The sequence below is a fragment of the Mesoplodon mirus genome (genome assembly GCF_964341445.2).
Source record: "Mesoplodon mirus genome assembly, chromosome: 3".
Classification (NCBI taxonomy): Eukaryota; Metazoa; Chordata; class Mammalia; order Artiodactyla; family Ziphiidae; genus Mesoplodon; species Mesoplodon mirus.
In genome coordinates this window covers 20531354-20553260 of record NC_138978.1, presented here as the reverse complement: position 1 = coordinate 20553260, position 21907 = coordinate 20531354, and the positions used below count along the sequence as shown (strand labels likewise).

Genomic DNA, 21907 nt, shown 5'->3' with positions numbered 1-21907 from the left:
GAAGTCCTTAGCACACAGGAATCACTCAGTAAATATTAACTACTGATTTTATTATTATGATGCAATGACAGCTATATATGAAATTATCTTTGTTTACCTGTATGCCACCTGTCCAAGCCCCTACAGAATTTAAATTGCATGGAAGGGCAGAGATTACATTGATCTTGTTCACCACTGTATTTTCAGGGATTTGAATCATCGCTAGTATATTCTAGGTGCTCGACAAATACTGAATGATAAACAAATGTATGCATGCAAGCATGGGTGCTCTGAATCTATTTGTTAGTTAAACTAGTGATGAATAGTTAGGTTTGGGAACAACTCTTATAAAAGAACAACGTCTACTAAGTAGACATGTCTCCAAAGAAGATATACAGATTGCCAACAAACACATGAAAGGATGCTCAACATCATTAATCATTAGAGACACACAAATCAAAACTACAATGAGGTATCACCTCACACCGGTCAGAATGGCCATCATCAAAAAGTCTACAAACAATAAATGCTGGAGAGGGTGTGGAGAAAAGGGAACCCTCTTGCACTGTTGGTGGGAATGTAAATTGATACAGCCACTATGGAGAACCGTATGGAGGTTTCTTAAAAAACTAAAAACAGAACTACCATATGACCCAACAATCCCACTACTGGGCATATACCCTGAGAAAACCATAATTCAAAAAGAGTCATGTACCACAATGTTCATTGCATCACTATTTACAATAACCAGGACATGGAAGCAACCTAAGTGTCCATAGACAGATGAATGGATAAAAAAGATATGGCACGTATATACAATGGAATATTACTCAGCCATAAAAAGAAACGAAATTTGGAACTATTTGTAATGAGGTGGATGGACCTAGAGTCTGTCATACACAGTGAAGTAAGTCAGAAAGAGAAAAACAAATACCGTATGCTGACCCATATTTATGGAATGTAAAAAAAAAAAGTGGTTCTGAAGAACCTAGGGGCAGGACAGGAATAAAGATGCAGATGTAGAGAACGGACGTGAGGACACGGGAGGGGGAAGGGTAATCTGGGACGAAGTGAGAGAGTGGCATGGACATATATACACTACCAAATGTAAAACAGATAGCTAGTGGGAAGCAGCCACATAGCACAGGGAGATCAGCTCAGTGCTTTGTGACCACCTAGAGGGGTGGGATAGAGAGGGTGGGAGGGAGGGAGACGCAAGTGGGAAGAGATACAGGGATATATGTATACGTATAACTGATTCACTTTGTGATACAGCAGAAACTAACACACCATTGTAAAGCAATTATACTCCAATAAAGATGTTAAAAATAAAAAATAAAAATAAAAACAACGTCTAAATTAGAAAGTGGGGAGTGGCAGAAGTTTGATGATTTAGCCAAGTAGAGAAAATTTTCAGTTGAGGCTGTAATTAAATCTCCACAAGCCATACAAAGATTTGGATTCGATTCCAAGGAAGAACCAATAGTCCCAGTTTGAGAGATGTGAAAGAATGAAGTCCAAGCAGAACAACATGGGTCCCCAGGCAGGGCGCTCCCAGGGAAGAGCTCGATTTGCCAGACCTATACTCTATTACACTTTTAGACAGCTTAACCTCTCAGAACCTGGGCTTCCTCCTCTTACACAAAACAGACACGGACACTTCTAAAAAGTTGTTGGTACAAAAAACCTGTGTATGAAAATAAATAAGCAACTGGCTTACCGTAGGCGCTCGGTAGAACGGTATTATTGTTATTCAAAGTAGGAGAAACAATTCCATTTTGAATAATACACCAATAAGACCAGAAAAGGTAATGGAAGCCAGAGTGGTTGGTCAAATAAAGAGCTCTGGGTGCACAGGGCAGTTGTAACTCGAGTTTCCCACTCCGTGAGAAGGGACCTGAGGAATCCCTGAAGGACAACACTGACCCGGTCTACTTGCGTCTAGAGCTGGGGCCGCCACAGTTTTTCTGTGAAAGGCCAAAAACATTTTCGGCTTCGTGCGCCAAGGGATCAAAGCCATCAGATATCTGTTGCAACTACTCAACTTTGCTGTTGTAGAAGGAAAGCTGTCATAGGCAATACATAAACCATGAACACGGCTGTGTTCCAATAAAACTTCATTTACGGACATGAGAATCTAATTTCATACAACTGTCACAAATTATGTGAAATATTCTTCACAGCCACTGAAAAAAATGTAAAACCTTCTTAGCTCCCGGCTGACAAAAACGGGGGAGGGAGGAGGGGCGGATTTAGCCCAAGACCCTAACTTGCTGGGGCCCGGGGTCGGGATTTGGCGGGAGGGGAGGAGGGATGAGAGTGCGAGAAGCAGCTGCGAGGAGTGGCCTCCGATCGCGCCGAGGAGCAGGCGGCGAGGGTTGAGGGCAGGTCCCAGGCGGAGAACAGGCCCCAAGCGGGGACTAGGCCCGGCCGAGCGTCCCGGCCGGGACCCCGTGGCCTCTCCCCGCCACAGACGACAGCGGAGCCTGCGCTCGGGGTGTAGGCCGCCCCAGGGCTCCACGTCCCGGGGCGGGGAGAGACGGCCGGGACTTGGCAGAGCGCAGCGGACTTCGCCACGCCGAGGGGTCTCTGTTCGCCCCTCATTCGGGGCGCCTCTTAGGCCACAGCTGCAAAAGGGGTCTCCACGCTGAGTCCCAGCCCCGTTTCTATGGTTACCTGTTCAGCACCGATTCAAACTGCGGTTCTTTATTGACAGCGCCATAAAGGACACGAACACTCCTGCCCGAAGGGAACAATAAAGCTTTCTCCATTCAACAGCGCCAGAGACGCCAGCAGGCGGCCATTTTAAGGCCGGCGCGGAAGAGGTATAAGCAAGGAAGCGGCAGCCCGGCCTGCCCCGCGCGCCACAGTCACGTGCTGGGGGCGGGCCTCACGGGGGCGGGGCACGAGCTCTCCACCAATGCTAGCACGCTGGGATAAACCCGCTGCTAGCCGCTTCTCTGACCTCTGACCCTTGACCACTCCTTACCCTCCCCACACTCCCTTAGAAAAGTTCTAATCGGTTTCTAACGTCCCTCGCCCGGGCAGCACTAAAGTTGAGATCTTATCTCAAACAACGGCAGAGAATTAGGCACAAAAGATTTCTTTCCATTTTTCCCAAACAAGTTCACGTGCAAGGCGGAGACGTGACGTGAGCCGCGCCCCAGACGCATTCTCATTGGTGGAGAGGCTTGGCTCGGACGTAATAGGCTAACAGACCCGTATCAACCAATCGTGGCATCTTGAAGGCATTTTGGTCCCGCCTCTCCTTCCTCCCCATTTTGGGATGTAGAGGCTTGTGGGTAAAAGCGTTAGTTTTAGTTGTGCTCGGTTTTCTTGTCACGCGCTCTCGCCTGTGCGTTCCATGTTGGAATTCCTCTTGCCACCTTCACACAGCCAAACAAATGAAGTCATATCCATACAGTATCAAATTAAGTCACATCGGCTCTGGCCCACTGAGCCTCACAATGTCTGTCTGTCCCTGACAGTCATGCCGCCCAAATCCAGTTGTCTCAGTACAAAGACAAGTTCCCTCTTTGGTTACAGCTGTTGCATCCACAGGGTCGATAGTGAGTCGTTCTGAGGGATGTCATTGTCGGACTGACTCCCATCACCGTTTTAATCACAAATTCAATCTACTGGGCAAAACTGTCATTTGCATTGTTGCTGTCATCCAGTTCATTATTTTTTTTACTGTCACTGTCCAGTATGCGACCCCTCTCCATAACCACAAATTTCAAACAGTTCTGTACAATATAGCAGTTGGAATGTGTGCACAGCTGTCACCCTTTCAGTTGATTTCACCATCATTATCACTCTACTTTCACTGCCACAAAATCAAGTCAATATTAGTAGACCCTAACAGGGTAAACAGCTGTCCTTGTTACCATTTAGTCACTTTCACTATTATACTCACATGTCACTGTCACATTCAGGGTCAAATTTACTGTCGGTAACAGTCACTTATGTAGTCACTAGAGTCACACCTACAGCTATTGTGTCTCCTAATCACTCATTTCCACCATCTCTGCATTCTCCTTTAGTGGGAGCCCTCAATACCGTCTTGACAGATTTAACAAACAAACACATAGAATGGTGCTTGGTACATAGTAGGTGCTCAGGAAATATTTATCCAATCAGTGGATTTTTGAAAAGCAGTATTATTGCCAATGTACTGTATGGGAATGTGGACGGCTTGATGCTTATCATTCTTAAACAACAGGAATAAGTGCAGACACCATCTGTCCTCTCTATTTAATTTAACAAGACTCTGCATCTTATAGGGACAAGAAGGAGAAAGCAGGAGAAATGTGGATACGCTGAATTCCTGGGACCATGGTTATAAAGAATTGGATGGTTTTTTTGAAGTTTTCATTTCTTACTTTAAAAGGAATATATGTTTGTTGTAGAGTATTTAGAAAATATAGGAAGGACTTTTTCTTTCTAAAGGATTGTTTTATTTTTTTTAATTTTATTGAAATATAGTTGATTTACAATGTTGTGTTAATTTCTGCTGTACAGCAAAGAGATTCAGTTATATATATATTCTTTTTCATATTCTTTTCCATTATGGTTTATTACAGGATATTGAATATAGTTCCCTGTGCTATACAGTAGGACCTTGTTGTTTATCCATTCTACACATAATAGTTTGCATCTGCTAATCCCAAACTCCCAATCCATCCTTCCCCTACCCCCACCCCACCCCTTGGCAACCACATATCTGTTCTCTACATCTGTGAGTCTGTTTCTGTTGTACATAAGTTCATTTGTGTCATATTTTAGATTCCACATATGAGTGATATCATATGGTATTTGTCTTTCTCTTTCTGACTTACTCTACTTAGTATGCTAATCTCTAGTTCCATCCATGTTACTGCAAATGGCATTATTTCATTCTTTTTATGGCTGAGTAGTATTCCATTATATATATATATATATATATATATATATATATATATATATATATATATATATATATAATATATGCCACATCTTCTTTATCCACTCATCTGTCAATGGACAGTTAGGTTGCTTCCATGTCCTGGCTATAGTAAATAGTGCTGCTATGAACATAAGGGTGCATGTATCTTTTCAAATTATTGTTTTTTCCAGATATATGCCCATAAGTGGGATTGCTGGATTACATGGCAACTATATTTTTAGTTTTTTGAGGAACCTCCATAGTGTTTTTCATAGTGGCTGCACCAATTTATTCAATACATTCCCACCAACAGTGTAGGAGGGTCCCCTTTTCTCCACACCCTCTCCCGCATTTATTATTTGTAGACTTTTTAATCATGGCCATTCTGACCGGTGTGAGGTGATACCTCATTATAGTTTTGATTCGCATTTCTCTAATAATTAGCGATGATGAGCAAGCATCTTCTCATGTGCCTATTTGTCATCTGTATGTTGAAGGATCGTTTTAGACATAACAAAGAATGTCATTCCCCAACACACTCACACACAGTCAATGGAAAATGGCTGCAGTTCCCTTGTAATTGTTCACCTGAGGTTTTACATTATTAGAAATTCTCCTGGAAATGACTTGCCTACAGTCCATGAAGAACAGCAGAAGGTGATGGAGAGCAATGGCCCTGGCTTCTGGCTAGCCATCATATGGAAGAGTAAGAAACCAATGGTGAGATGCAAGAGGGAGGAGATATGGGGATATACGTATATGTATAGCTGATTCACTTTGTTATAAAGCAGAAACTAACACACCATTGTAAAGCAATTATACTCCAATAAAGATGTTTAAAAAAATCGAAGGAAAAAGAAAAGAAACCAATGATGGACCCTCTAAGCACCTCATCTCTTGGGAGAGTCTCAAGAGTTTTGGAGAAATAACTTGTGCTTCCCAATCACCAAAAGGAAGGACCCAACCCTTGACCACGAGGGGGAAGGTGCTTGAGGTCTTTTCACTCTTTTTTCTACCTTGACAAAGAATATTCCCAGGCTGATGCCTGAGGTGGCCCCAGCTAAACTACCAACTGTTTCCAGAGTGACTACTACATGCCAAGAACACTGAAGTAAATAGAACATGATCCTTGCCCAAGAAGGAAATAACACAGCCAGGACCACTTCTACTGCTAGTAGTAACAGTCATTATTTATCTCAGTCTTACTCTCTGCCAGGTACCATGCCAAGCTCTACCTAGATTATCTCATTTAATTCCCATAACCACCAAATGAGGTAAGTAACATTATTACCCCCTTTCTATACAGGAGAAAACAGACTCAGAGGAGGTAAATAATTTGCTCAGGGTCACATAGCTATTAATCAGTGGAGTTGGGGTGAAACCTCGGAAGTCTGACTCCAGAGCCTTCACTTTTCCCCCCATAATAATGACTTGTGGTTTTTACAAAATATTTGTGCTCATTATAAAGAATTCAAGGATTACAGAAAAATACAAAGAAGAGAGTTAAAAACATACTCACTATAAATCCGACCACTTAGCAATAACATATCATTATAGATGAGCATTTCTCCATCTCTGGGCAAATATATGTAGGTAGGTAGATTGGGAGATAATGATGGTAATAATGACAGTTTCCCTTCAATAAGCACTATGAGCTGGATACTGTTCCAAGCACTTTCCATGAATTAACACACTTAATTTACTCAGAGAGAGATGGTTAGACATAGTTTTATTAAAATGAACTCATTTAACATATTCAGTGTTCATATCAGCAGCTAACCACCTGGTGATGTTTTTCCCCAAATCTGGTTCTTTCGTCAGTCTTTGCTGTCTTGACTCTGCCTTCCAATCAAATCCTAAGCCTGGAGTCCTTGGGCTGCAAAAGCTGAGTCTTTAAATAGCACTCTCTGCACAGCTGCTGCCTGGTCAAATGTCTCTGCTGTTCCCCAAGGCGGTGGTGTTATTTGTAGAAGTGAAGTTTGCTAGAGGCTCAGCATATGCTTTTCATCTGCTAGGGTAGATATCTGGGCCTTAGCATTCTTCTTCCTGGCTTTCTAAGTGTTAGACTTTCCCTACCCTTTTCTCCAATCCAAATGAAGCTTGGTCTTCAGATCTTGCCCAGTGGAGGCCAGAGAGTCTCAGATGAGGATGTTGCTGGAATTTGCTAAATGACTCAGAAAGGTCAGCTTGCTCATCCATCTGAGATGGCAAAAGACCAGGAGAGACTGCCTCGCTCCGAAGGGGCTCCCAACCAATCAGAGTCTCGGGTACTTCCGTGGGGTCTGGTCCTACCAATATCTTGTATTGTGAATGAATCTCTTGCCCCAGTTTCCCCTGAGACAAAAGGCTCTGCTGCATTCAGAATGACAAAATCAACATCTTTGGAGATGGCTCACAGCCCATCATAACCATCTAATCCAAAACAGAAGCTGTAATTTTCCGGCCAAACCTGCTTCTCCCCTCCAGCTCCTCAGCTCAGAGAGGACAGCCCACCCACCACTCTGCCTGATTGCTGCAGTTAGACAGCTGGGAGCTGTCCTTGACACTTCTGTCACTCGCCCTCGACTAGTCACCAAGTCTTGTTGATTTTACCTCTAAATATACTCTCTCTATTTCCACAGCCAAAGTGCAAATGACTTTTATCCCTCACCTACTGTATATCCTCCTCCTGCAGTCTCTTTTATTATCCTTTAGTTTGTTCTGCAAACAGCAGGCCAGTGTAATCTTTCATCTCATTTAGAATCAACTTTATTAAATATAATTTACATAAAAGAAAATGTACTAATTTAAAGTGCATTTTGGCAAATCATACACCCATGTAACCACCACCATAACAAGATATAGAATATTTTACTTTTTAGAGCAGTTTTAGGTTCACAGCAAAATTGAGAGGAAGGTACATAGATTTCCTGTGATCCCCTGCCCCAGCAGTCCCCACCACAATGGTGCATTTGTTACAATTGATATACCTACATTCACAGATCCTTATCACCCAAAGTCCATAGTTTATGTTAGGGTTCACTCTTGGTGTTGTACATTCTGTGGGTTTGGTCAAATGTGTAACATGTATCCACCACTATAGCATTATACAAAGTAGTTTCGCTGCTCTAAAAATCCTTTGCTGTACACCTGAAACTAACACAACATTGTTAATCACCTATACTCCAATGTAAAATAGAAAGTTAAAAAAAAACACGAATAGGGTCTTCCCTGGTGGCGCAGTGGTTGAGAGTCCGCCTACTGATGCAGAGAACGCGGGTTCGTGCCCCGGTCCGGGAAGATCCCACATGCCGCGGAGCAGCTGGGCCCGTGAGCCATGGCCACTGAGCCTGCGCGTCCGGAGCCTGTGCTCCGCAACGGGAGAGGCCCGCATAACGAAAAAAAAAAAAAAAACCCACAAATATATGTACTGTTAATAGGATTTTCTTCAAGGGAAAGGAATTTAATTGCTGGAAACAGGGAAGGAAAGAGACAATTTTCCCTATAAACTACTTGGTAACTTTTGAATTTTGAACTATTTGCATATATTTCCTACTCAAAAGTTATTATAAAAATGAAAAATTATAAACCCATTAAAGTGCTTAACAAGCTGTATATAAGGCAGAGAATGAGATTTGGGGATGGCTTTTCACTTTTCTGCTATATATTTGGTGATATTTGAATTTTTCTAACAAATGTGTTCACATGCTATGTTTATAATTTAAAATTAAAGCTAAAAAATCACTTGACAAAAAAAATAAATAAAAATCCTCTGTGTTCTGCCTATTCATCCTCCCTACACCCAAATCCCTGGAGGTTACTGACCTTTTGACTGTCTCCAAAGTTTTGCCTTTTCCAGAATGTCACATGGTTGGAGTCATACAGTATGTAGCCTTTTGAGATTGGCTTATTTCACCTAGTAATATGCATTTATTTCTTCCCGGTCTTCTCATGGCTTGATAGCTCATTTCTTTTTAGCACTGAATAATATTCCATCCTCTGAATATACCACAGTTTATTCATCCATTCACTTACTGAAAAACATCTTAGTTGCTTCCAAGTTTTGGAAATTATGAATAGAGGTGTTATAAACATCTGTATGCAGGCTTTTGTGTAGGTGTAGCTTTTCAATTTGTTTGGGTAAATACCAAGGAGCACAATTATTGGAGCATATGGTAAGAATATGTTTAGTTTTGTAAGAAACTGCTAAACTATTTTCCAAAGTAGCTGTACCATTTTTCATTCCCAGCAGCAATGCAAGAGAGTTCCTGTGGCTTCACATCCTCACCAGCATTTGGTGTTGCCAGTGTTCTGGATTTTGGCCATTCTAATAGGTGTATATCAGTATGTCATTATTTTAATATGCATTTCTCTGATGATGTATGATGTGGAGCATATTTTGGTATGCTTACTTGCCATCTGTATATCCTCTTTGGTGAGGTGTGTGTTAAGGTCTTTGGCCCATTTTAAAATCAGGTTGCTTTCTTATTGTTGAGTTTTAAGAATTCTTTGTATAATTTGGATAATAGTCCTTTATCAGATATGTCTCATGCAAATATTTTCTCCCAGTTTGTGGCTTGTCTTCTCATTCTCTTGACTTTGTGTTTTGCAGAGCAGAAAAGTTTAATTTTAATGAGCCCAGCTTATTGATTCATTCTTTCAGGGATTCTGCATTTGGTGTTGTATCTAAAAATTCATCACCATGCCCAAGGGCATCTAGATTTTCTCCTATGTCTTGCATTTTACATTTGGGTCTGTGATCAATTTTGAATTAATTTTGTGAAGAGTAAGGTCTGTGTCTAGATTCATTTATTTGCATGGGAATGTCCAGTTGTTCCAGCATCATTTGTTGAAGCTATCTTTACTCCATTGTATTGCCTTTGCTACTTTAGTCAAATATCAGTCGACTTTATGTGGGTTTATTTCTGGGATCTTTATTCTGTTCTATTGATCTATTCTTTTGCCAATACCATAGTCTTAATTACTGTAGCTTTATGGTAAGTCTTGAAGTTGGGTAGTATCAGTCCTCCTACTTTGTTCTTCTCCTTCAATATTGCATTGGCTATTTGGTCTTTTGCCTCTCCATAAAAACTTTAGAATCAGTTTGTCAAAATCCACAAAATTATTTGCTGGGATTTTCATTGGGATTGCATAGAACCTATAGATATGTTGGGAAGAACTGATATCTTGACAATATTAAATCTTCATATCCATGAACATGGGATATCCCTCCATTTATTTAGTTTTTACTTTTTATTCACTATTAGTGGGTGAGTTTATTTTTTTAATTTTTATTGGAGTATAATTGCTTTACAATGTTGTGTAGTTTCCATGGTATAGCAAAGTGAATCAGCTATACATATACATATATCCCCTCTTTTTTGGATTTCCTTCCCATTCAGGTCACCACAGAGCACTGAGTAGAGTTCCCTGTGCTATACAGTAGGTTCTCATTTGTTATCTATTTTATACATAGTATCAATAGTTTATATACGTAAATCCCAATCTCCCAATTCATCCGACCCCTCCCCTTCCCTCTTGATATCCATACGTTTGTTCTTTACATCTGCGTCTCTATTTCTGCTTTGTAAATAAGATCATATATTTATTTAGTTTTATGATTTCTTTTACCAGAGTCTTGTAGTTTTCTTCTTATAGATCTTGTACATATTCTGTTAGGCTTATATTTAACTATTTCATTTTGTGGGGTGTTAAGATAAATAATATTGCATTTTTAATTTCAAAATTTACTTTTCATTGATGGCATATTGAAAAGTATTGACATTTTTGTATTAATTTTGTATCCTGCAACCTTAATATAATTGCTTATTAGTTCTAGGAGGTTTTTATTGGTTGATTCTTTCAGAGTTTCTGAATAGACAATCATGCCATCTGTAAACAAAGACAGCTATATTTCTTCCTTCCTGATCACTATACCTTATATGCCCTTTTCTTGTCTTATTGCATAGCTAGAATTTCCAGTATGATGTTGAAAAGCATTAGTGAGAGGGGAAATCCTTGCTTTGTTCCTGATCTTAGTGGGAAATCTTCAAGTTTCTCACCATTAATTATGATGTTAGCTGTAGGATTTTTGTTGATGTTCTTTATCAAGTTGAGGAAGTTCCCCTCTGTTCCTAGTTTGCTGAGAATTTTTATCATAAATGGATGTTAGATTTTGTCAGATGCTTTTCCTGCATCTATTTTTATAAGCTTTTTAAAAAAATTTATTTATCTTTGGCTGTGTTGGGTCTTTGTGGCTGTGTGTGGGCTTTCTCTAGTTGCAGCAAGCAGGGGCTACTCTTCATTGCAGTGCAGTGGTTTCTCATTGTGGTGGCTTCTGTTGTTGCAGGGCATGGGCTTTAGGCGCATGGGCTTCAGTAGTTGTGGTGCATGGGCTTAGTTGCTCCACAGCATGTGGGATCTTCCCGGACCAGGGCTCGAACACATGTCCCCTACATAGGCAGGTGGATTCTTAACCACCGTGCCACCAGGGAAGCCCTCCTGCATCTATTGATGTGATCATGTGATTTTTCTTCTTTAACCTGTTGACGTGATGGATTACATTGATTGATTTTCAAATATTGAACCAGCCCTGCATACCTGGGATAAATCCCCCTTGGTTATGGTGTATAATTATTTTTATTCATTGTTTGATTTCATTTGATAATATTTTAATAAGGATTTTTGCATTTATGTTCATGAGAGATATTGATCTGTAGTTTTCTTTTCTTGTAATGTCTTTTTTTTTTTGGTATTAATGTAATGCTGGTCTCAAAGAACAAATTAGGGAGTATTCCCTCTGCTTCTATCTTTGGAAGAGATTGTAGATACTTGGTATAATTTCTTCCTTAGATGTCTGGTAGAATTCATGAGTGAAACCATCTGGGTCTGGTGCTTTCTGTTTTGGAAGGTTTCTAAGTATTGATTCAATTTCTCTAATAGATACAGACCTATTCATTTTGTCTATTTCTTCTTATTTGAGTTTTGGTAGATTGTGTCTTTCAAGGAATTGATCCATTTCACTTAAGTTATCAAATTTGTGTGCGTAGAATTGTTCATAATATTCCTTTATTATCCTTTTATTGTCCATGAGACCTGTAGTGATCGCTTTCATTTTTGATATTAGAAATTTGTGTCCTCTCTCTTTCTGTCTTAGCCTGGCTCAAAGCTTATCAATTGTATTGAAGTTTTTCCCAAAGAACCAGCTTTGGGTTTTGTTAATTTTCTCTATTGATTTCCTCTTTTCAAGTTCATTGGTTACTAATCTAATTTTTATTATTTCTTTTCTTCTGCTTACTTTGGAATTAATTTATTCTTCTTCTTCTAATTTCCCAAGGTGGAAGCTTATATTATTGGTGTTTAACTCATTCTTCTTTTCTAATATATGCATTCAATGCTATACATTTCCTTCTAAGCCCTGCTTTTGCTGCATCCCCAAATTTTTGATAAGTTGTATTTACATTTTCATTTCATTTAAAACATCTTTACATTTCTCTAGAGATTTCTTCCTTGGCCTATGTGTTATTTAGAAGCGTGTTGTTGGGGTTTCCCTGGTGGCACAGTGGTTGGGAGTCCACCTGCCGATGCAGGGGACACAGGTTCGTGCCCCGGTCTGGGAGGATCCCGCATGCCGCAGAGCGGCTGGGCCCGTGAGCCATGGCCGCTGGGCCTGCACGTCCGGGGCCTGTGCTCCACAGTGGGAGAGACCACAGCAGTGAGAGGCCCGCGTACCACAAAAAAAAAAAAAAAAAAAAGTGTGTTGTTTAATCTCCTAGTATTGGAGGATTTTCCAGCTATGTTTTTTTTTTTGTCATTGATTTCTTTTTTGATTCCATTGTTATCTGAGAGCAGAGATTGTATGATTTCTATTCTTTTCAATTTGTTAAGGTCTGTTTTATGGCCCAGAAATGTGGTCTATCTTGGTGAATGTTCCATGTAAACTTGAGAAGAATGTGTCATCTGCTGCTGTTGGATGAAGTAGTCTATAGATGTCAATTATATCCAGTTGATTGATGGTGCTGTTGATTTCAACTATGTCCTTACTGATTTTCTGCCTGCTGAATCTGTTCATTTCTGATAGAGGGGTGCTTAAAATCTCCAACTATAATAATAAATTCATCTATTTCTCTTTGCATTTCTTTCAGTTTGCCTTACATATTTTGATGCTCTGTTGTTAGGTGTGCACACATTAAGGATGATTATGTCTTCTTGGAGTATTGACCTTTTCTTCATTATGTAATGCCTCTCTTTATCACTGATAATTTTCCTTACTTTGAAGTCTGCTCTGTCTGAAATTAATATAGCTTCCTCTGCATACTTTTAACTAGTGTTAGCATGGTATATCTTTCTCCATCCATTTACTCTGATTTATATGTGTCTATATTTAAAGTGGGTTTTTTGCAGACAACATAGTCATGCCTTGTCTTTTGATACACTCTGAGAATCTGTTTTTAAGAAAAGCCACTTTATTGAGGTATGGTTGACACAAAAACTGTGCATATTTAATGTATACGATTTGATGAGTTTGGAGATAAGTATACAGCTGTGAAACCATCACCACAGGCAATGCCATACACACATTCATCACTAACAAAAGTTTTCTCCTACTCTCTTTTATTATTATTGTTGTTATTATTATTTTGTGATAAGAATACTTAACATAAGAGCTATCCTCTTAGTGAATTTTTAAGAATACAATACAATATTGTTAACTATAGTATAACTACTATGCTGTACAGTAGATCTCTAGGAGTTATTAATCTTGCATAACTGAAATTTTGTACCCTTTGACCAATCCTCCCTTATTTCCTTTTCCTCCAGACCCTGGCAACCACCACTCTCCTTCTGAGTTTGGCTATTTAGATTCCCCATATAAGTGCAATCATATGTCATTTGTCTTTTTGCATACAGCTTATTTCACTTACCTTATATCCTCTAGGTTCATCCATGTTGCTTCAAATGGCAGAATTTCTTTCTTTTTAAAGGCTGAATAACATTTCATTGTATGTATATACCACATTTTGTATCAAATTAAATGTTTGATACAAATATTTACCTGTTTATGGACATTTGCACTACTTCTACGTCTTGGCTATTGTGAATAATGATATAATGTACAGAGGAACGCAGGTATCTCTTCAGAATCCTGATTTCAATTCCTTTGGATATAAACCCAGAGTGGGATTACTGGAGCATATGGTAGTTCTGTTTAATTTTTTGAGGAACCTCCATACTGTTTTCCATAGCGGCTGCACTAATTTACATTCCTCCCAAGAATGCACAGGGGTTTCATTTTCTTCACATCTTTACCAACACTTGTTATCTCTTCGTTTGGTTTTGTTTTGTTTTTTGTTTATAATAGCTATCCCAAGAGGTGTGGGGTGACCTTTCATTGTGGAGTTGAGCACCTTTTTCATGTATCAGTTGGCCATTTTTATATCTTCTTTGGAGGAATGTCTGTTCATTTCCTTTGTGTATTTTAAAATCAGATGATGATGATGACTACTACTACCACCACTATGGTTACTATTATTGTTGTTGTTATTTTACTATTGAGTTGTAGGAGTTCCTTACATAGTTTAGATATTACGCCCTTATCAGATATAGAGTTTGCAAATATTTTCTCATTTTACAATCAGGTTATTATTTTGCTATTGAGTTGTAGGAGTTCCTTATATGTTTTAGATATTAACCCTTTATCAGATATATGGTTTGTAAATGTTTTCTCCCATTCTGTAGGTTGTCTTTCACTCTGTTAATTTTTCTTTTGCTCTAGAGAGCTTTTTAGTTTGATGCAGTCCCACATGTGTACTTTCACGTTTGTTGTCTGTGCTTTTGGTGTTGTATCCAAGAAATCATTGCTAAGACCAATTTCAAGTAGATTTTTTTCTCTATGTTTTTCTTTTTTTCTAGGAGTTTCATGGTTTCAGGTCTTGTATGTAAGTCTTGAGTTCACTTTGAGTTGGTTTTTGTGTATGGTGTAAGACGGGATTCAATTTCACTCTTTTGCGTGTGAAAATGCAGTTTGTCCAAAATCATTTATTGAAGAGACTCTCATTTCTGTGCTCTCAATTCTGTTTTATTTGTCTATATGTCTTTTTTTTTTTTTTTTTTTTTTTTTTTTTTTTTTTTTTGCAGTATGCGGGCCTCTCACTGTTGTGGCCTCCCCCGTTGCGGAGCACAGGCTCCGGATGCGCAGGCCCAGCGGCCACGGCTCACGGGCCCAGCCGCTCCGCGGCATATGGGATCCTCCCAGACCGGGGCACGAACCCGTATCCCCTGCATCGGCAGGCGGACTCTCAACCACTGCGCCACCAGGGAGGCCCTATATGTCTTTTTTTATGCCAGTACCATACTGTTTGTTTACTGTAGCTTTGTAATATATTTTGAAATCGGGAAGTATGATGCCTCCAGTTTTGTTTTTTGCTCAAAATTGTTTTGGGTCTTTGAGGACTTTTGTGCTTTCACATGAATTTTAGGATTGTTTTTCTGTTTCTGAAAAAAATGGCAGTGGGATTTTATAGGGGTTACATCGAACCTATAGATTGTCTTGAATAGTATGGACATTTTAACAATATTAATTCTTCCAATTCATGAACACAAGATGTCTTTCCATTTATTTGTGTCTGCTTTAATTTCTTTCATCAGTGTTTTATAGTTTTCAGTGTATAAGTCTTTTACCTTCTTGAATAAGTTTATTCCTAAGCATTTTATTCTTTTTGATGCTCTTGTAAATCAGATTGTTTTCTTAATTTCCTTTTTGAATAGTTTCTTGTTAGTGTTTAGACACACAACTAATTTTTGTAGGTTGTTTTGATCTCTTTTAGTTGGTGCATTTAAATCATTGATATTCAAAGTTATTATTATGTAGTGGGATTAATATCTTTCATATCTGTTACTGTTTTCTATTTGTTGTCATTTTTCTTTTTTCTTAACTTTGTCTTCTACACCTTTTCATTCTTTTTGTTGTTTTAATTGAACATTTTATATTATTCCATTTTCTTTTCTTTTTTGGCATATCAGTTATACTTCTTTTTTTTTTTTTTTTTTTTGTGGTACGCGGGCCTCTCACTGTTGTGCTCTCTCCCATTGTGGAGCACAGGCTCCGGACGCGCAGGCTCAGCAGCCATGGCTCAATGGGCCCAGCTGCTCTGCGGTATGTGGGATCTTCCCAGACCGGGGCACAAACCCATGTACCCTGCATCGGCAGGCAGACTCTCAACCACTGCGCCACCAGGGAAGCCCTCAGTTATACTTCTTATTGTACTTTTGTTAGTGATTGCCTTAGGTTTGTAATATACATTTATAACTAATCCAAGTTCATTTTCAAATAACACTATACCACTTCACAGGTAGTGTCAGTACCTTATAATAACAAAATAATCTTAATTCCTCCTTCCTATTCCTTGTATCATTGCAGTCATCAATTTCATTTATACATAAGCATATATAAATATATATGTACTTATATATATTTATATATATTATATACTTATATAATCAAACACATTGTTGACATTATTATTGTGAACAAACCATTATCTGTTAACTCAATATGAATAAGAAAAATAAAAGTTTTATTTTACCTTCGCTTATTTCTTCTTTGATGCTCTTTGTTTTTTCATGTATATCCAGTTTTCTGACCTATATAATTTTCCTCCTTTCTAAAGAACTTTTAACATTTCTTGCAAGGTAGGTCTACTGGCAACCAATTCCTTAAATTTTTGCTTGTCTGAGAAAGTCTTTATTTCTTCTTCACTTTCAAAGGATAAGTTTTCAGGGTACATAATTCTAGCTTGGTGGGTTTCTTCTGCAATACTTTAAATATTTCACTCCACTCTCTTTTTGCTTGCATGGTTTCTGAGAAGTATGATGAAATTCTTATCTTTGCTCCTCTAGAAGTAAGGTGGGTTTTTTTTCCCCTCTTACTTCTTTCAAGATTTTTTTCTTTATATTTAATTTTTTGAAGTTTCTATATAATATACCTAGGTTTGTTTGTTTGTTTGTTTTTTTAGTATTTATCATGCTTGGCATTCTTTTAGATTCCTGGATCTGTGGTTTGGTATGTGTCATTAAATAGGGGACGTTCTCTCATTGTAGCTTCAAATATTGCCTTTGTTACTTTCTCTGTTTCTTCTACTTCTGGTATTTCCATTATATACCTGTTACCCCTTTTGTGGTTGTCCCACAGTTCTTAGATATTCTGACTATTTTTTTCAATTTTTTTTTCTCTTTGCTTTTCAGTTCTGGAGGTTTTATTGAGATAGCCTCAAGCTCAGAAATTCTTTCCTCAGCCATGTCCAGTCAACTAATATGCCCATATAAAAGGCATTAGTCACTTCTGTTACATTGTTTATGATCTCTAGCATTTTGGACATTCTTTCTTATGATTTCCATCTCTCTGTTTGCATTGCTGATCCATTCTTGCATGCTGCCTACTTTATTCATTGAGCCCTTAGCATGTTAGTCATAGTTGTTTCAAATTCTCAGTCTGATAATTCCAATGTCTCTGGTGTATCTAACTCTGTTTTTGATGCTTGCTTATCTCTTCAAACTGTGGTTTTGCTTTTTATTATGCCTTGTAATTTTTTTGTTGAAAGGTGGACATGATGTACTAGGTAAAGGAGTTGTTGCAAATAGGCCTTTACTGATGGGGTGGTAAGGTATAGGGGGAGGGAAAGTGTTTTGTAGTCCTATGATTAGGTCTCAGATTTTTGACGAGCCTGTGCCTCTGGACTATGAACTTCACCAGTGCTTCTCATCCCCTAAACATCTTAGGTGGGACAGGATGGCTAGAGTGGGCTGGAGTTGGGTATTTACCTTCCTCCATGTCAATTAGACTCTGACAAAACCCCAGCAGGTTAGACTCTGGTTAAATGGCTTCCTGTGATGGAAGACCTTATTCTTAAAAAGAATAGAATGCTCTGGTGTATTACAGAATGGTTCCTTTCCTCCTCCCCTTGCCAGAAGCACTAGGGGATTTTTCTCTGTTATTCACTGTGAGAACCTAGTAGAGCTCCAGGAGATAAAACTCACAAAAGTGTGGTGTTTCCCCCTTTACCACCCACCCCCTATGACTCGGTCCCTCTGGAGTTTTTAACTCTCAGACTTGTCCACACTAAGCCTCTAGCAATGCATCAATTTCAGTTTAGTTTTCATATTCTGGTGCTGGTTCCCATGGAGGTTTCTGTTGGTGGGTTTCTACTTAGATGAGTTGTGATTCTCTGTATGAGCCTATCTGTCTCTTCAATTTTGGGAGCAGCAGTTTGACCTGTGACCTCACTTCTCTGATGGATGTAAGAAGAGTTATTGATCTTTCAGCTTGTTAAGCCTTTTACTTCTTGTTAGAATGGAGTGGTGACCTCCAAGTTTCTTACGTGGCAGACTAGAAACCAGAAGTTCTAGAACACGTTCATCACCTGAAGAAGTTCCCTTGTGCCCCTTCCCAGTTCAACTCCTCTTTTCCCCCTCCCAGTCCCCCAGCAACCACTGATCTACTTTCTGTCAGTATAGATGACTTTTTATCTGTTCTAGAATTTCATATATTGGAATTATGTAATAGGTAATATTTTGGGCCTGGCTTCTTTCACTTAGCATAATGTAGTAGAGTTTCATCCATGTTGTTGAATTTATCAGTACTTTATCCCTTTTCTTTGCTGGGCCCATGGTTATAGATATACTACAATTTGTGTATTAATTCACCTGTTAATTTGGATATTTTTAATTTTAGGATATTAGGAATAATGTTGCTATAGATATTTGTGTGCAAGTCTTTGTTTGGACATATGCTTTCATTTCTCTTAGGAATGCAACAGCTGGGTCATATGGTGGCTATTTACATACCTTTGTAAGAAACTTCCAAACAGTTCTCCAAAGTGGTTGTACCATTGACACTCCCAACGTCAGTGAATGAGAGTTCTAGTTGCTCTACATCCTCATTAACATTTGGTATTGTCAGTTATTTTATCCTTTTTTTTTTTTTTTTTTTTTGGTGGTACATGGGCCTCTCAGTGTTGTGGCCTCTCCCGTTGCAGAGCACAGGTTCCGGACGCTCAGGCTCAGTGGCCATGGCTCACGGGCCCAGCCACTCCACCACATGTGGAATCTTCCTGGACTGGGGCACGAACCCGTGTCCCCTGCATTGGCAGGCAGACTCTGAACCACTGCACCACCAGGGAAGCCCATGTCAGTTATTTTAAATGTAGTCATTTTAATGAGTGTGAAGTGGTATCTTATTTTGATTTTCTTTTGCATTTCCCCTTGCATGTTTATTGACCATTAATATTTTGGGAGAGGGAGAAGTTTCCAAATATTTTAACATTGCTTTTGGTTGAGTTGTTTTTCTTCTTATTATTGAGTTATAAAAATTTTTAAATATATTTTGGATACAAGTCCTGTATCAGATATATGTATTATGAATTGTGGGAAACGGTCAGCCTTGAGAGCAAGCTGCAGACATGCCAGGCATGCCGCCGCTGCTCGAAGGGACTGTGCCTACTTGTTCCCCTCCTTGTTTCATTCCATGGGAGATAAATTACCAGGGCCCAGAGATCAGAAAGAATGTAAAATGAGACAAGCAAAGCTGTCTCCCCCCTGCACGTGCAGGTTATTTTGGATGATTCTGGGTTTATGAGTTTTCTCCCAGGGAAGTTAACCTTGAGCCGAGACAGTCTGTAGATAATGTAAACCATCAATTGGCAACCTTCCTTTTTCTAGTCTATATAATCTGCAACTGTAGCATAATAAAATTTGCCTTGCAACCATCAGTTGTCTTGGTCCTTCTGACCCCATTTGTCGGTGCTACTTCAGTTCCTTACCCCTTCCCTTCTGTCCCTGGGCAGCGAAATCCTCTTTCTTCGGCTGGTCTGTGGCAATGAATATTTCAATCTATGGCTTGCCTTTTCGTTTTCTTGGTGGTGTCATTCAAAGAGCAGAAGTTTTGAATTTTATGAAAACCAATTTATTGGTTTTTAAGAGGAAAACTATTAGCATGGTGCATCTATTAAACAGGGAAACCCTGATACATTCCTTCTAAAAGTTAGGAACAACACAATCATGGCCGCTTCACCACTCTTTTTTTTAAACATTAAATTAGATATATTACTCAACACAATAAGATAAGAGAAAAGAGAGATAATAGAATTATATACCTGGAAAACCCTAAAGATTTGATTGAATAACCTATTAGGAGAGAAAGAAGAGAGAGAAGGATGGTGGGGAGAGGGAGGAGAAGGTGGTAAAGCAAGGTGGCGCCAGGGAATTAAATAAATATACAGGAAGCAGTTAGTATATAAAGGCCCCAGGACTTGGGCTGGGAGATCCAGCTCAACTCCCCCAGTTCTCATGCCCTTGGATTCCGACTGAATTATACCATCGGCTTTCCTGGTTCTTCAGCTTACAGATGGCAGATCATGGCAGATCTGTATCTATAATTGCAAGCACAAATTCCCATAATAAACCTTTTTTGTAGCTATATGTATCCTTTTGTTTCTGTTTCTCTGGAGAACTCGACTAATACACCAATGTATAAACTTTATACAGAAACCGGGTAGAGGAGATAATGGAAGAAAAGACCATATATACAATAGCAACAAAAAATAATCAATAAAATTTAAGTATAAACTTAAACTATTGGTGAAGAACACAACAGAAAACTTGAGTGGAAAGATATATCATTTCTTAAATATCAAGAAGACTAAACATCATAAAAATGTTAATTCTCAGCAAACACACTAACAGAATTTTTTCTGCAACTGGAGAAGCTGATTTGTAAAGTTCAAATGGAAAAATAAACAACAAAGAATATGGAGAACCAGACCTATCAGATATTAAACTGTATTCTAAAACCTCAACAATTAAAATAGTAATTAGCACATAAACAGACAAACCAATGGAACGAAATAGAAAGTCCAAGAATAGACCAAAATTCATACAGAAATTTAATATATTCTAAAGGTGTGAGAGTAAAGATAAACTTTATAATTAATGGTTTGGGGATAACTGGGTTATCATTTGAAAAAGGAGTTTTATCTATACCTCACATGTTATGCTGGGATAAACTAAAAGTAGATCAAAGATCTAAAGCTAAAAAATTGTAGACATTAAAGTACTAGGAAAAAATGAGCAAATTTCTTTATAACCTTGAGGTGGTGAAGGACTTTCTAATTGACTCAAAATCTGAAAACCAAAAAAGAAAAGATTGATCAATTTAACCACATTAAAAAAAAACCCATAAACAAAGTTTAAATACAAATGGCAACCTGGAAGGATTTATTTACCACACATATTATAGACAAAGGACTAATTTCCCTAATACATGAAAAGCTTCTAGAAATTAATAAGAACAAGACCAAAAGTCTTCTGAAAATCAAAGAAAAAAGAGCAAAGACATGAAGAGGCAGTTCACACACACATAAAAAGGCATGAAAGGACTTCCCTGGTGGTCCAGTGGTTAAAACTCTGCCTTCCAATACAGGAGGCGTGGGTTCAATCCCTGGTTGGGGAACCAAGATCCCACATGCTGTGGGGTGCAGCCAGAAACTTAAAAAAAAAAAAAAAAGACATGAAGATGACCTATAAACACACAAAAATATGCTCAGTCCATTCATGATATGAGCAGTGTGAATTAAAACTACACTGAAATATCTTTTTTTCAACGTATCAAATTTCAAAAAATTTTGGAAGTTGGACAATGAGATGGTAAACAGGCACTCCATTGCTTATTGGAATGTAAATTAGTACAATCCCTATGTAGATTAACAATTTTTATCAAAATTAAAAAATGCTTTTTCCCTTTGATCAATAATTTCACTTCCAGGTATTTATTTTGTATATATACCTGCAGGTGTACAAAATGGTACATATACAAGGTTATTCACTGAAATAATCCTTGAAATAGGAAAAAAAATGGAATTTAAACCAAAGGAACAAACTTAAGTATATTGTGATGTGTCCATTCAATGGAATATTATACAGCTTCAAAAAAAAGCAGAATGAGGAAGCGCTAACATTCTTATAGGGAAAGAA

At 38.6% G+C, this 21907-nt stretch overlaps 1 protein-coding gene across 3 annotated transcripts in view; it reads right to left on the bottom strand.

Moving 5' to 3' along the window:
• Nucleotides 1-2789, bottom strand: part of ZBTB40 (zinc finger and BTB domain containing 40) — an 81356-nt gene extending 78567 nt beyond the window's left edge. For 2 of the 3 annotated variants that reach the window (XM_082613996.1, XM_082613995.1), the window contains exon 1: nucleotides 2656-2789. The gene's annotated coding sequence lies outside the window, so the exon portion shown is untranslated. Of the gene's footprint in view, nucleotides 1-1699; nucleotides 1743-2655 lie in introns of those variants that run through there. The other variant, XM_082613997.1, reaches the window with a different exon arrangement.
• Nucleotides 2790-21907: the final 19118 nt, after the last annotated feature.